The 13,626-nt window shown below is 46.3% G+C and overlaps 1 pseudogene; it reads left to right on the forward strand.

Annotated features, from left to right (window-relative positions):
• Gm9347 (predicted gene 9347) lies at window positions 1,142-3,017 on the forward strand (annotated as a pseudogene).

The following is a 13,626-nucleotide window of genomic DNA, read 5'->3' on the forward strand; positions in this document are numbered from 1 at the left end:
AAACCCCTCTACCCTGGAGTGGGTCTCAGCAGCCTGCTGCTGTCCTGAGAGACAATATAAACACAGAACGTTTCTATTTTAGCAGAATGTTGTGCGGGTCAGCCCTAACCCCTGCTCTTGCTCTATTCCTGGCGGGCAGCCTGCTCCTTACATCCTGACAGAGGCAGCTGTGGTCAGATTCCAATGTGGCTCACCCTGGGAAAGTCTCCAGAGGTCTCAGGATCTACGCTAAACCATCGGCCTTAGGATCCCCGCTGACCAGTGCCAAGAAGGATGCACGGCAGAAGGAGGCGTCTTTCTAAATGGCCAGGACAAAATACCTGACAAATGCAAATTAAGGAAGAAAAATGTTTGGGCACATGGTTTGAAGAAACATAGTCCGTCATGGAGAGAACACGAGGTAGCTGGTGACTCCCTGGGACAGTCACTCACGTGCAAAGCAAATCATCACTCCCTCCTCAATTAAACTTCTCCGAAAACCGCACAGACAAATCCCGAAGTGTGTCCCTATGTGATTTTAGATCCCATCCATTCTATAGTAGAGAGTAACCATCACAGCTGGTGGGGGTGGGAGCTAAGTTTTGCCGTCACTAGCTGGTCAACTTTAAGTCTCCCCAAAGCAGCAGTAGCCTAAGGACATGCTGCGACCTCCCTACCCTGCTGCCTGTAGCACCCCACAGCCTGTGTGACCTCTTCTGCATCACACTTTCTCCCTGGCTGCTCCAGCTCACACTCGTTTTATCCTTCCCTCTGTCCTGAGTGCTTTTGCCTCCCTGGCAGAGACCTCTCCCCAAAGTATTTCCTCAGTGCTGCTTTGAGATCTAGCTAGGCCATTCACGTGCTCAATGGAGAAAAAAAAAAAAAAAAAGACAGACCAGCGACTCTCAAACTGCCCAGCCTCATAATACTGCTGCAAATTCTTTAAAATATTGCAGAGCTACAAAGAGCTTTTGTCCATGTGGTTATGTCTACTAATATTTACTGATAGTTTAAAGATTGGTTTCCACGTTAGTTCCTTTTAAAATAAGTGATCACTGATCAGCATATTAATAAGAAGGATATTTCAGAGACATCCGGGAGTCTGCATTCAATGTCTTGTGTGTGAACTCCCCGAAATTCCACCCTAGACTGATGGCCAAGAGAGGAGGGAGAAGATCACAAAGTTTTGGGTGTTTTAAAAAAGACTGGCCCAGTCACCGGAGCCAGCCCTGCCTGCAGTTTCCTGAACTAAGTGCTTCTGCCCACCCACAGCAACTGATTCTAAGGCCTGACGCTAGCAATGGCCTTCGCAAATCTGCGCAAAGTACTCATCAGTGACAGCCTGGACCCCTGCTGCCGGAAGATCCTGCAAGATGGAGGGCTGCAGGTGGTAGAGAAGCAGAACTTGAGCAAGGAGGAGCTGATAGCTGAACTCCAGACTGTGAAGGCCTCATTGTCCGGTCAGCTACTAAGGTCACTGCTGATGTCATCAATGCAGCAGAGAAGCTCCAGGTGGTGGGCAGGGCTGGCACAGGCGTGGACAATGTGGATCTGGAGGCTGCCACGAGGAAGGGCATCCTAGTCATGGACACCCCCAACGTGAACAGCCTCAGTGCTGCGGAGCTCACCTGTGGGATGATCATGTGCCTGGCCAGGCAGATTCCCCAGGCAACGGCTTCGGCTTCGATGAAAGATGGCAAATGGGACCGGAAGAGGTTCATGGGGACAGAACTGAACGGGAAAACACTGGGAATTCTTGGCCTCGGCAGAATCAGAAGAGAGGTAGCCACCCAAATGCAGTCCTTTGGAATGAAGACTGTTGGCTATGACCCCATCATCTCTCCTGAAGTCACCGCCTCCTTTGGTGTTCAGCAGCTGCCGCTGGAGGAGATCTGGCCTCTCTGTGACTTTATAACTGTCCATACCCCACTCCTGCCCTCTACCACAGGCTTGCTGAATGACAGCACCTTTGCTCAGTGCAAGAAAGGTGTGCGAGTAGTGAGCTGTGCTCGAGGAGGCATTGTGGATGAAGGTGCCCTGCTGCGTGCCCTGCAGTCTGGTCAGTGTGCTGGGGCTGCACTGGATGTGTTTACAGAAGAGCCACCATGGGACCGGGCCTTAATGGACCACGAGAATGTCATCAGCTGTCCCCACCTGGGTGCCAGCACCAAGGAAGCCCAGAGCCGCTGTGGGGAGGAAATCACAGTCCAGTTTGTGGACATGGTGAAGGGGAAATCTCTAACAGGTGTCGTGAATGCCCAGGCCCTCACCAGTGCCTTCTCTCCACACACCAAGCCTTAGATTGGTCTGGCAGAAGCAATGGGCACGCTGATGCACGCCTGGGCTGGCTCCCCTAAAGGGACCATCCAGGTGGTTACACAAGGAACATCTCTGAAGAATGCTGGGACCTGCCTGAGCCCTGCAGTCATTGTTGGCCTTCTGAGAGAAGCATCTAAGCAGGCAGACGTGAACTTGGTGAATGCTAAGCTACTGGTGAAAGAGGCTGGCCTCAATGTCACCACCTCCCACAACCCTGGGGTTCCAGGGGAGCAGGGTAGCTGGGAATGCCTCCTGACTGTGGCCCTGGCAGGTGCCCCCTACCAAGCTATGGGTTTGGTCCAGGGCACCACACCAATGCTGCAGATGCTCAACGGAGCTGTCTTCAGACCAGAGGTGCCACTAGGCAGGGGCCAACCCCTGCTCATATTCCGGGCTCAGCCCTCCAACCCTGTGATGCTGCCCACTATGATTGGCCTCCTGGCAGAGGCGGGTGTACAGCTGCTGTCCTACCAAACCTCCATGGTGTCTGACGGAGAGCCCTGGCATGTCATGGGCCTGTCCTCCCTGCTGCCCAGCCTGGAAACATGGAAGCAGCATGTATTGGAGGCTTTCCAGTTCTGCTTCTGACCCTGGGGTTCAGCACTCTCAGCCCCACAGGCTCTTCTGAAGAAACCCGCTCAACTGTGACCTATAGGGAGAGGGGATCGCAGAACCAGGGCATCTGCCTGAACTAATACCTAGTAAAGAATTCTTAACTCAAAAAAAAAAAGACTATATCCCATGGACCCCTAAAAGGAACGTGAGAACCCCGAGAATCCCCAGAGCTGACTTTCAAACGCTCTGTACCATGTGCTTTTCTAGATTTGAACTGCAAAACAATAACAAGGCAAAGCTAGGTGACATTTCTGCATCCTGACCTCATGGTCTGAGAAGACTATAGAACCAATCTTTCACTTGCAATCGTGGGTACTGTGCAGAGTCCTGGGGATAGGGGGCAATTAGCTTAAGGTCAGAGAAGGCTTCGTGGTTAGGCAATGCCACACAGATGCCTTCAAGGTACCAGGGTTGCTATCCTGGCCACAGGGTATTCAGATATCTTGGTGCTCTTCCACAATATTCAAATTGCAAGATTGAAATGCAGAAAGACATTTGTCACCAAGTCTGATGACCTAAGCTCAGTTTCTGGGTCCCATGTGGTGGAAAGAATGGACTGCCCCAAATTGTCCTCTGACCTTCACCATAGCCTGTATGTACCCACCCATGCACATACATACATACATACATACATACATACATACATACGTACATATATGGAGGAAAGAAAGAATGGGACAGAGCGAGGGAAGGAAGGAGGGAGGGAAGGAAAGAAGAAGGGAGAGAGGAAAAGAGGGAGGAAGAGAAGGAAGGAGGAAAGGGGGAAGAAGAGGAAGAGAAGGAGGAGGAGGAAGAAGAGGAAGAGGAGGAGGAAGAAGAAGGGGAGGAGGGGGAAGGGGAGGGGAAGGAGAAGGGAAAGTTTGGTTTTTTAAGCTGAAATTCAGGCCAGTATGTTGGTGTACACCTAAAATCCCAGCATTAAGGAGATGAAAGCAGGAGGATCAGGAGTTTCAGTCCATTCTGAAATCTATAGAGAGTTCAAAACCAGCCAGGAATATATCAGACATTTCTCAACACACTGGATACAGCATCAAAATTCAGCTTCAGTTGTGAAGTAGCTGTCATTATGATAGCCATGGCAACTTCATACAGAGGCCAGCTGCAAGGAGGTATTGACTGGAGCATCCCTGAAGCAGGTTTGTGCCCCTGGCATCCACAGTGGCTCTGCAGGATGAGACATTTGACACAGTGACAAATGAGACAGTGGTAACCCCTAAAGGACTTTGTTCTTTGGGAGGCGAGCCTGCAGTGGGGTTAAAGTGCATCCTGAGAATCTACTAGTATCAGTTGTTTCTGGGCCCAACGTAATTTGCCCCAGCTCCTGGGACATGGGACACGGGACAGAACCCAAACCCAGCTCTGGTCTGTTTTCCCTGCAAGCCTTTCCTGGCTCCCTTGTCCTCTTTCCACCTTCACCCACTAAGGTCAAGAGGACAGGGACATGTGAGGTAATGGAGATTTGGGGCGTGGCAACTAGGGTAAGGGGCAGGATTTTGCTGGATTCATAAGAGGAGCAGAATTCAGGTCAAGGTGGAGCCATTTGCTAGAAGGCTGCGGAGGCGCAAAGGGGTGTTGTGTTCTGTTGAGACACTCATTGTGAAGCAAAAGAAGAAGCTAGCACCCCAGCCAGAGAGGTGAACCGCTGAGGAGAGAAGGGCGTGTGCAGTCCTTTCCACCCAATCCACCCTGGGGAGCAGGTGACCCTTGACCTCTCTCCAGCTCCACCATTCAGGCCCCGCAGCTGCCAACACATTGAGTCATTTCCTGATGATGGACCAGGTGGACACTTAGCATTTCCATCTTGTTATTTTACAGTTAACAGATTGTCCTAATAGAAAGGCATTAAAATCTCGATAAGATAGGCTTTAGATAGGTGAGCCACGTGCCACATAATATTTAATAAATTGCTTTTTTACATTGTATATGTATGTCTTACATTAAGATATGTACATGTATATATATATATGTATGTATATAGTAATAATGTATATTATACCCACACACATTCATATACACGTTTATTGTTTATATCGAATGCATAAATTCCATGAAGCCAATATCATGATTTAATAAACCAGTCCCCTATTTGCTTTCATATGCTATGGGACATGCAGGTGTGGGTGAGCACATACAAAGACATATCTGTGGAGGCCGGAGGACAACCTGGGGTGTGTGTCGTAGCTTTACACCCTAGCTTGTTTGAGTCAGGGTCTCTTTGATGTTTATTGCTATGTAATTCAGGCTAGCTGCCTCTGGGCTTCTAGGAACTCTCCTGTCTCTGCCTTCCCTCTCCCTGTAGGAGCGCTAGGATTACAGATGAGACCCACATCTATCTTCCCATTGTCACTGGGGAGTCCGCACCCTGGTCCTCACACTCGTACAGCTGGCAGTTTAGACGCTGAGCCATCCCCATGGCCCTGACCTTCTGCCCCGGGCATGGCTGGTTTTCAGCACGTTCTTTGGTGCAAACATTAGTTGGAATGGGTTTTAGGTTGAATTGCTGAGTCAAGAGGTATCAGAGTTCCTGCCTTTTCTTACACATTTATCCAGCTTCCTAAAGTTAAAGTCTTATTTAAACCCTTCAAGTTTATCTCAAATCCAGGGGATCCTGCAGAAGAGCAGACAGGAGGCTCATAGACTGCCTGGAGGCAGCTCCCTCACACCCTCCCTTCCACATAGGACGGGAAGCTTTGTGTAGCATCTACAGGGGTTTTTTTTAATGTATTTGTGTGTGTGATATGTGTGGTGTGTGTGGTGTGTGGTGTGTGTGTGTGTGTGTGTGTGTGTGTGTGTGTGTGTGTGTGTGTGTGTGTGTCTGTGTCTGTGTGTGTCTGTGTCTGTGTGTGTCTGTGTCTGTGTGTGTGTGTGTCTGTCTGTCTGTCTGTGTCTCTCTGTGTGTGTGTGTGTGTGTGTGTGTTAGCCTGTATATATGTGGACAATATGTGTGCAAAGGCCCTGGGAGCCAGAAGAGCGTGTTGGGTCTCTGGAGCTGTAGTCAGAGACTGTTGTGAGCTGCTATGTTGGCTCTGGAAGCGAAACTCCAGTCCTTTGCAAGGGCAGCAGGAGCGCCTAACCTCTGGGTGTTCTCTCCAGCTCCATAGGTATCGTCTTAGTAAATAGCACATTTTCCCTTTGAAATTAACTTTATTGGTACACAATTCATAGACAAAATGTCAATTTCATTAAATCATACTTTTCTGTTTGTTTGGGTTGTTTATAAATGTCACCACAAAGGAGTTTTTCAGTGAGGGCTCGTATTTTCTGCAAAGTCATTTTGCTTCTGTAAGAACAAAGGGAAATCTGAAGAGATCTGTTTTAATCATAAGGTATGTAAAATGGTTTTATCATAAGGTAGGTGACAGCCTGTTGTGAGGACAGTCAAAAGCTGTACGTTTTGCCTCATCTGTGTCCTGACATTTTTGTATCTCTTCATGTAATCCTCTAACAAATACATATTCTCACAGTTTTAGTCAGTTTGACACCAACTGGATGTACCTGTGAAGAGGAAATGTCAAGCGAAGAACTGACTCCCTTAGACTGACTGACTGGTGGGAAGACCTGTGGTACATTTTCCTGATTACTGGTTGGTCAGGAGGGCTCGGCCCACTGTAGACAGTGCCATCCTGGGCAAGTGGGTCTGGGCCTTTTGAGAAAGCAGGCTGAGCAAGCCAGGAGAAGCAAGTCAGTAAGCAGCACCCTCCATGGTCTCTGCGTCGGCTCCTGCCTCCACGTTCCTGCCTTGAGCTCCTGCCTTGACTTCCCTTGATGATGGACTGTAAGCTGTAAGCTAAAATAAACCCTTCCTCCCCCAGGATGCTTTGTCTTATGATGGTTATCACAGCAATGGAAAAGCAAACTACAACAGGTACCAAGTACCCATGTTACAAGGCAAGACCAGGCAAGTGCATGCACAGCAGTGTTGTGCGAAGAACCAAATGCAGGGATTGTGTGGAGTTCCTAAAATTAAGTTAGACCCACAAGGAGGGCAGGACAGGGAGGGAACAGCTGACATCATGAGACCAAAGAGACCTCAGATTAAAGTGGGAAAAGGACAGAAACCATCACTTCAGGGTCCAACATACCAGGAAGACGATGAGAGAGCCACAAGCTACATTCCTGTGTGTGCATCACTTTGGCAGAGGTCTGAAGACTATAAATCTAGTGTTTGTAAATTCTCAGAGATTTCAGAGTCCCTGGTGCTTGGAGTGGAAGCTGTCTTAGAGGCTGTTCCCTACCGTCCTCTAAAATGTTGTGGGTGTACCCTCTGCTGTAATCCCAGGTCAAGTGACAGGAACCACGCCATTAACTGAGTGCATATACAGACAGTAACCTCTCTAAATATGACGAGCAATAAGGTTGAAAGTCATATATATGCTTATATATAGTATTGTACATATCATATATGATACATATGGGTGAATGATTAGGATATATAAGAAAGTTTATTTCCAAATAAGAAATTATTTCACAGAAAATAAACATGCTTGGTGGAAATGGTCTCAGCATTGGCAGTGTTAGTGAAAGTCATTATTCTTCTAGATTCCCATGCAATGGAGCACTGCCATGGCTGTGAGCTTCGTGAGAGCAGTATGTGTTATAAAGAGAGCGTGGAAATGGTGGGCACGCTTAAAGGCCCCATTCAGAGAAGCAAAAGCACTTAGGACTGCAGATAGATAGATATGTGCATGTCATCGGGGTATGGGGAATATTTGAAAAGGCATTTTGTGCTGTTCAGGGCAATTTCCACAAGGAGTAGGTGCAGGGGCAGAGGCATCTCACGCTGGCCTAGTATAGCTCACTGTTTTGCAATAAACACTTGATATTTAAAATTTAAAAGTGTTCTCTTGAATACAAGAGGACCAAGGAGCTCCTGTGTTAAGCAAATCTAACTTCTTGGGATATCAATGGGGACCTGGAGAAATTTAGTCACCTGAGATGGACTACAGGTTAGGTTCCCAGGGCTCTGTCTTATGGTGACATTCAGTGGCCAGAGTTGGAAGTGTTGTTTGGATACAGAATAGACACATAGTCTCAATGGACCAGGATTTAAAATCCCAGGGATGGAGGAATTAGCAGACTTCTTCAGGCCTTCAGGTGGGCACACATGGCTTGTTCTCAAGTTCTTTCCTGTCTAGGAGAGATCTCTATGTCCTGGAAAGTTAAGTGTTTTGCCCAAGGTTATCTCACCAAGATTTGAATATAGATCATCGACCAATTCTTTCTAGACACTTCTATATACATATAGAGCATATAGAACATGGAATACTGAATGAGTTACTTTTCTGAATGAGTATGCCTGACTCTGGGCTGCAGAGAAAGGCTGTACTTTATCCACACTTTCTAGGGGTCTGCTACACAGAAGGACATGGGATTGGTCAAGTCACAACTAGAGCAGTTATGATCTGCCTATACCAACATGCTGGAAGGATGTGAACTCATGACCTACACAGGCCTTAAAAACAATTCCGCTGGTTTGTTGTTGTTGTTGTTGTTGTTGTTGTTGTTGTTGTTGTTGTTGCTGTTGTTGTTGCTGTTGCTGCTGCTGCTGCTGCTGCTATTGCTATTGCTGTTGCTGTTGTTGAAGGTCTGGGGTCAAACCTGCAGTATTACACATGATAAACTACTCAGTCTACCACAAGTAAAACCCCAGCCCAACATGAGGTAAGGACTTGCCAAAAATGTCAGGTCTGGCTAAGAAGATAATAACAAAGGCAGATTTGTAAAATAAAAAGGATTGCTTATATTCACACCAAAAAGAGAAGCTACCCCAAGGTGTATTCCATGAAAAACATACTAGTTTTTATCAGAGTTTCTTGTGTATAAATCATAAATGTACACACTAGGCAATATACAACCTTCATCTTTATACAAGTATTTAAGTATCCATTACAGTTGGGAGGAACAAATGAAAGAAAGAAATCCTCCTTTAAACTTTCTTCTATACCCTAATCATTCATTCACATGTATATCCTATATAATATGTATAAAATTATATATAGTCACACGTATGATTTATTTATTTATTCTTCTCTCATATATTTCACCCTGACTTCAGTTTCTCCTCCCTCCTCTTCTCCCAGTACCTCTCCCCTGCAGTCTCCCTTCTCCTTCCCTCCCCTCCCTTCCACTCCCACCCACTCCTTCCTTTAAGTTTAGAAAAGGGCAGGCCTCCCATGAATATCAACCAAACACAGCATAGCAAGTTTCAGTAAGGCTAGGCATCTCCCCTCATATTAAGGCTGGACAAGGCAACCCAGTAGGAGGGAAAGTGTCCCAAAAGTAGGTGAACGAGTCAGTGATAGCCCCTGTTCCCACTGTTAGGAGTCCCACGAGAAGACCAAGCCACACAACTGTAACATAGGTCAGTCCCATGCAGGCTCCCCGGTTTTCAATTCAGTCTGTAAGCCTCTGTGAGCCCAAACCAGTTAATTCCATAGATATGATTCTAAACTGTATTTTCTTTCATGTTAACAGAGTGCTGCCTATATGAGCACTGAGCTAATAATATGGAATAGTTTGTTTTTCTATCATTTGTCTTGATTTTTAGAAATAAACTCTGTCAAATAGAAACCAAGTTAAAATGGAGGGCTCATTGGAGAGATTGTGTGACGCATGAAGGAACGAACAACAATCACAGACGATCCAGGCAAACGCAGGGACCATCCCCCTCAGATCCCTCTACACGTGAGAGCACGGCAGTATGATTCTCATTGCTGTACACAGTACCTGACAAGACAACACAGTAAAGAAGGAAGAAATTACTGTGGCTCACGGTTTGAAGATGCAGCCTATCATGGCATGTGGTAGGAGTCTGGGGTGGCTGCTTATGTTTTATCCAATCAGGAAACAGAAAAGGATGTACTTGGCTCTCTGTTCGCTTTCTCCTTTGGGTCCTGAATCCCAGCCCAGGGGATGAAGATGTTCACATTAGAATTCTAAGTCTTCCTTCCTCAGTTAAACCTCTCCGGAAGCACACTGGGACACGCTCAGAGATGTGTATCAGGGTAATTCTAAACCTAGTCAGTCTGTGCCAAAGGTTGGCCATCACAAACACACAAACTCCGTGCGTGTATGTACTGGCACTATTGTCTTTGAGCCTTTACGAAGTAGCTAAACCTTCTTCTCATGAACAGGACACTGGGTCCTGAGCAGATAATGGGTGTAGAAAAAGATGCTCAGTTGTCACGATGATTCTAAAAGGATATGGGCTTTGACTCCTCAGTACTCCATCAACCACTACATAGTGCTGTCCTCAGTCCTCACTGATCCAGAAATGCTGCATGTCACAGGACACACCAATGCCCCAGGGGACACCTCCTGCCTAGGTAGAGCATGGCTCACTCACACTTGCTTCCTAACACCACCGTCCAAGTGTCATTCCAGTCCCTCAGCACCCAGAGACAATTCCCCAGCTCAGCAAGAGCGGCAAGTGCTTAATGCTTGACGCCAGCCAGCGGCAAGTGAAACCCAGCAAACACGACTCTTCCATCCCAGAGTTTTCTAATAGTTTGAGGAAGTACCAAGACCAAGGTGATGTCAGTGCTCTTTCCTGCTACTTTGCCTGATAGGCACTCCACCATCAGATGCTAGGAACATGAGCGCTCACAGCACACATAGCTGGTGCCTGGTTCTGTAGCCCACACTCCCTACAAACAGCTTGGTTCTGTAGCCCACGCTCCCTACAAACAGCCTGCCTTCCATCCTGTCAGCCGGATTGCTGTAAAGGCCTGTGTGTTTGCAAACATTTGGGGAAATAGCCTCTGACACCTACACGATGTTTTTTTTCATACTTGATCAGTTTTATTACTCCATACATGGTTTTTCCCCACACTTTAAATCCCTTTATATGAACAGCAAAGATCATAGTTATGACTACATAGAGGTCACCACTGCTCTGTATAAAGGTCAAGTTTTCCTTCCAGGCAGTGCATGTAAACATTACACAAGCAAGCTTCCCTCCACTGCTCCTGAAATCAGTCCTATTCTGCAAGGGCAGAGCTGAGCTGTGCTGACACCGTTCCGTTCACACACACACACACACACACCCGAGCCTGGCAGGTAGAATCAGGAAACCTGCAGGCCAAATCACAGCAAATTTACTGATATCAGTGCCAGGCCACCTCTGACATCACAAAGCTAAGAGGTCAACCTTGTCATAACTGCTTAAAGATGTTGTTATCCTTGGAGGAGGTCACAGGCTTGCGATGCGGATGATCCTTTTTGTCCTCTGACCAGGCTTCCAGTTGAGCCTAAAATCACATGACAGGAAAGTCCTTCTGAGACTATGCTGTCCCTCTCCCCTCTCCCCTCCCCCTTCCCCTCCCTCTCCCTCTCAATCTCTGATTAAGGGATATTTCCCTGATATTCTCAACTCGTCAAATGATTGGGTTTTTTTTTTTTTTACAAAAATTTAAAACAACAACAAAAAACAAAAACATGCCTTTATCATTGAAATTAAGCCCCCGTTCTCTGTGAAAAATTTATTTCCAAATTGTGTCTGCTTTTATGGACAAAAAATAATCAGGAAAAGCCAGTGGCTACAAAAACTGCCAACAAAGTGAACCTCTGAAGAGCTAACGACTCAAGGGTGGCTGTGCAGACGTATAAAGCATGTTGGGGTCCGCACTATTTGTCATTAACACGAATTCTGAAAGCTTGGCTAATATAATGTGACACAAAATTAGTCAAACACAATTCATGCAATATTGTTTAATTTTACTCCTCATTTAACTTGGTTTTAAGCAAAATCATTATGTCACATGATAACGTTCACTCGAACAAGAGATATTTCATAATGGTCACCGACTTTAGAAATGAGTTATTAGGCGCTCCACGTTGAACACATTCTTAACTATGGAAACTATAAAGCTAATAGCTTAATCATATTTTGACACCATCTGCATACTTTATGCATTATTTACAAGAAAGATATAAAAATGAAGCCACTGAGTACCCTACACGATACTTCACCGTCATAGTTAACTGGTTAGAAATATAACACATTTATCTTCCAGGGACTTTATATTTGCATAGAGGTATTTGCATGCCATGTAGCAATGTGCAGTTAATGTAAAATTTAACCTTTGTTCTTTCCCTCGGATATGTAAGATATACTCATTAAGTTAAAAATAATGGCAAAAAAATAACTCTTCTGGCGATATACATTTCATAAATTATTCCCCAGAGCGGTAAGGAAAGGTAAAATGTGGGTGGGAAAATGTTTAATTGAATTAATTTCTCATTTTCTCTATTTTTATTTTACAACTCAGAGGCAGAGCAATTTGACTAGTATATGTCAGCCCTGTGCCTCACAAAGGCATTCCTCTCAATTACTCAGGGCGTCAGCTCTCTTAATCCTGCATTAAAACAGTTCCACACTTCAGGGCTGAGATGAATGGGTGGATCATCTGCGCACCTGTTCAGTGGATGGCTGGGTACCCCATAGAGGGGGTGCACAGCCACGGTGCTTAAAATATATTACATCATTGTTAGACATTTGGGGCGGGGGTAGCGCAAACAGTCTCTAGCTTGTCTTGAGTTGTAGTTTGCAACGTCAAGTTTCTAATTAGTCCCCAAATGAACTTCCACAGACATGAGACAAAGCTTTCAGACTCTTGTGCAAGTCTGTGGTAGCCCTATTCCTTATCTCTCTGTCCAGGTATCCTACATCCAAAGTGCCTAGAGCCTAGAGCCACACTGAGGCCAGCGGTAGAGCCAAGTCTTCCTGCACTAAAAGACAAAGGCAAGCAGAGATATCAAGTCCATGTGTACACTCAGGTCCTTCCCTGAATGGCCAGACCTTGGATACTTATCTCTACCCAAATTCTGTGACTACATGTACCAAAGTTGGCATCCCCCACAGAAAGGGAGGCAGCATGTCCTCAGTTTCAAGCCTGTAGTCTGAGAGAAGCAGACTACAGACAGATGAGCATGGCTGGGCTACACAAGTCCCAGCATCTGGGGAAAGGGCAAGCAACTAGGGTTGAAAGCAGGGAGTCAGTACAAAGAAGGCTCTTAGCACGGAGATGAAGACCAGCATGCAGGGGCTTCTCAGAAGCTCATGCTATGGCTAGGGTTACTCACACCCCATTCCTGAATATATGCCTGGAGTTTGCAACATAAAAGATAAACCCAGAGAGAGAGAAAGAGAGAGAGAGAGAGAGAGAGAGAGAGAGAGAGAGAGAGAGAAATCTGGGTCCTGGAAGAGCTTGGATAGGATTGATCAAGCGGATCTGGTCTTTGGCTCCTGCCCCTAGGGAAGATGATGTCTCCTTTCTGTTTCTAGATGGAGTGGTGATACCTGTGGGGCTGTTCTACATTCCCAGGAATCTAGCAGCCTCAGTTTACTTCCACTTCATTTTCCCATGGCGGCATACTTATGGCACTCACTAAGTGACCTACTCACAACATGCACCTTGACCTCTTTAGGGGAAAGACTGCTCAGTCATCTACAGAAGTCTCTTGGCTATAGTCAAAATTCTGTCCTCCAGGCCAGTGAGACGGATCCAGGAGTATGAGTGCTTGCCACCAAGCTGACAAGTTAGTTGCAACCCCAAATCATACATGAACCAACTCCTGACAGTTGTCTGAGGCACATGCACACAGGCACACACATGCTCATGCACGGGCACGCGCACACACACAAGTCAATTTAAAAATAAGTATTAAAATAATTTTGTCCTCTGATTTGGGAGCACGAGCTCATCTGTAGTG

This window comes from Mus musculus, chromosome 7 (genome assembly GCF_000001635.26).
Source record: "Mus musculus strain C57BL/6J chromosome 7, GRCm38.p6 C57BL/6J".
Classification (NCBI taxonomy): Eukaryota; Metazoa; Chordata; class Mammalia; order Rodentia; family Muridae; genus Mus; species Mus musculus.